Genomic DNA, 3257 nt, shown 5'->3' on the forward strand with positions numbered 1-3257 from the left:
CAGTGTGCGTAAAAGTATTTTTTTTTAAAAATCGTACATCAAATACAGAACATGCCAGTACCTTTTAGTATACATGTACATGTATTATTATGTGTATCAGCTTTCCCAACAATGAAAAATTGATAGAAATACGAAAAATGTGGAAACTTGTCATGTCCTTGTTATTATTATGAGAGAATGTAAAAATGGGAAATGAAAAAAATGTACTCCTCCCCGGCGGGGAATCGAACCCCGGTCTCCCGCGTGACAGGCGGGGATACTTACCACTATACTACCGAGGAGTTGTTATGTCACGCGTTAGTTTTGCGTCATAGTGGAGGAGGCGTTCCTACTTATGATAATAAGCTATGACACATGGACTTATCAAGTTAAAGTTCAAGAGAAGATAATCAGTGCCCATATTCGGGAGTTTAAAACTTACACCAATTTAAGAAAAGGAATAATGCACGGTGTCGGCCCTCGGGGAAAAGAGATCCATGTTAAGAAAATTAGTATGGCTTTAGGCCCTAACATCCTTCTTTAAACGTTAACGTTTGTTTATTTTTTCAAATTCTATACAATTTTATTCGATTTTTATGTTAATTGTTGACAGAGGAACGGGAAACGTAATGTTTAAGATCGTTTTCAACGGGCAAGAATTCGTAATATATACAATTAAATTGTATATATTTAACTGACTTTACTATTTACATATGTATTACAAAGTTTCTTTTTTTTAAGTCGATTATGCCATAAACAATTTGTTTTTCATTGTTAATTACAGTTGTAAAATAATTAAACAACAGCTTAAAATATTCAAAGAAACTGCTGTTCACTTTTTTTCTTAACACATTTCGGGGATTTTTTCTGAAGTTTTTTTTTAAGTTTAATGAAGTTAACTGCAGGTCTGTAGCTCCCGGTCTGAAAAAATTCGGAAGGACGACAAGGTCGTCCATCCGATTTTTTTTTTCTGTTTTTTTTTTTTTTTTTTTGACGGGGAGCTACATACCTGTAGTATTTAAGTTAAGGCTTAATCAAGTTCGTTGTATAAACTTGATGTATTTTAGTTAAATTAATTGTAACTAAGTAACGAAAACTTTTGCAAATAACTGTACAGTAATTTAGTTTTGATAACTTATTTTTTAGTAACCTTTATTGGTCAAACACTACAATTATAATACGAAAGTTTTGTGATACCGAAAATAATATGATCAGTAAAGATGACATTTATCAGAAAAAATGGATTATATAGATATAGGTGACTTTTTTTTATTCTTTAAATAAGTAAAGGATTGTGCCGAAAAATATTCCGGTTTTGAATTCTTCGATTCCCGTGTTATATCTAGGGTGCACGGACTTTTTGGGGATTTGTTGTTTAGTTTTTCTTGAACAATCCAGAAAGATTAACCAAACTAGGTCCTCTCCCCGCAGTCGACACAAACCCTTTCTTGTTTTGATAAAGATAAACAGAAATATCTTTTCAGCGATTCCTCGAGAAAATGATACTAATACGTGGATTTTCAGATATGTGTAACATTAATAGTCCTATCTGATAAACTTTAGACTTTTAATGTAAAATGTTTGTCTTTTTGTGCGTTGAACCAAATAACTTCGTATAAGTATCACTTCAATTAATCGAAAAGATACGTAAAAACTTTAATCTTTGATCTTCAGGTTTTTTTATTTGCCAATTTCATACTTTAAAAAATTTAAGTATCATTTTTTTCTAGGGGTATGCATGTATTTTCTATTTACCCTCTAAATTTTTACTTGCTACGTATTTCGATTGCAATCATAAAGTTAAAATAATGTCAGCCGAAATATCGCACGAATATTACTAGTGTCTTTTATTAAATCATTTTCAACTTTAGACTGAAAATTAATAAAAGACATTAGGCCTAAAATGCATGGACACGATGAACTGAAAAGTAATTATCGATTATGAAAATATGAATTAAGATCGGAGAATACCATCTAGCAAAGTATGACTCTTTTATACTTTATAAAATAACATTTCAACTATGAAAATAGTATTCTCTAAACCAGTTTTAAACTTTTGAATTAGCAAAATACATAAATATATCACTATCATGAAAATATTAACCTCGCGTCCTCCAAACCCCTTATTCAACTTGAGCGAAATATTTTTGTTTACTTATCTACAATACAATTTAAAACTTCATAAATCAAACTCGGGAGTTACCAAGGTCCCGGGAGTCTGGGACACAATGAGTACTTTGTTCCACAGAGCACCGACCTACCTGGACAATTTATAATATGTCAGAGTCAATAAACAGGTGCCCGGTCAGAGAGAGAGAGAGAGAAAACAAGTGCTCGGCCTCACAGACAGTTCCAGTCCACGGCTGATTCCAATGTCCTTCAGGTTGGGTCGACACAAACATCTTCTGGGGGAGCGAGAAATTAATACACCGAGGGCAATGACACAAACACAAATAAAACCGGTACTTAGAAACTTGTCAATTCAACATTTGTTTTTGTAAGTAAACTCTCCATTACTGTGTCTATGACAGTTGCTATTCACATAGACTTTTATTCGTATCGGAATGGTTATAGTTTTGCAGTAAGGTGTTGTTATAAAAAAATGTTTTTAATTCTCATTTCTCCTGTGTTATTTCTGCGTGTTCTGTTTTATTTGAATAAAATTGGTATTGCAATAAAAAGAATAAAATCAAATCAAGAAGACTAAAGAAGAATTCAAATTGATTGTAACCGCTGAGAAATGGCCAAATTTTCCTGATGTTCTAAGGGTCCTACATGTTTTGTAGAGAGTGCCATGAAGAACTTAAGATCCCGTTAGATGATTTGTAAACAGGAAAGGAGATATCAGACTGTGTTGACAATGAGATAGGATGCTCTCTTAAAGTGATTTTGATGTGTTAAGTGACGTCGGTCATTCGGTCAGATCATCACAAGAGACTGATAGATTAGCTCATGTCACAAGGTGCATGCCGTCCTCTACACGGTGTTTCTTCCAGTTTTCAAAACTGAATCCCCCACCACGGAAACTCTGTATTAAATTCGTAATTATTATAATTAAAGTCTACATTGATTGTATTACTAGTAAGTACAATTTTCATGCACTGCATGTGTATATACAGTATGGTGTGTATTAGCATTGAAATCTCTGCTGGGTTATTGCAATAGTCTTGGCAGCTTTCGCTCTCAGTTTCATAATATCCGAAACAGCAAAACAAAGATTGATTGTTTACCTTCTGCTTAAATGGTACAACACATATATTTACATTTCCATTAATGCT

The 3257-nt window shown here is 33.0% G+C and overlaps 1 non-coding gene across 1 annotated transcript; it reads right to left on the reverse strand.

Moving 5' to 3' along the window:
• Positions 1-209: 209 nt before the first annotated feature.
• Trnad-guc (transfer RNA aspartic acid (anticodon GUC)) lies at positions 210-281 on the reverse strand. The gene has a single exon. It is a non-coding gene; the product is annotated as a tRNA-Asp (tRNA).
• Positions 282-3257: the final 2976 nt, after the last annotated feature.

The sequence above is a fragment of the Crassostrea angulata genome, chromosome 5 (genome assembly GCF_025612915.1).
Source record: "Crassostrea angulata isolate pt1a10 chromosome 5, ASM2561291v2, whole genome shotgun sequence".
Classification (NCBI taxonomy): Eukaryota; Metazoa; Mollusca; class Bivalvia; order Ostreida; family Ostreidae; genus Magallana; species Magallana angulata.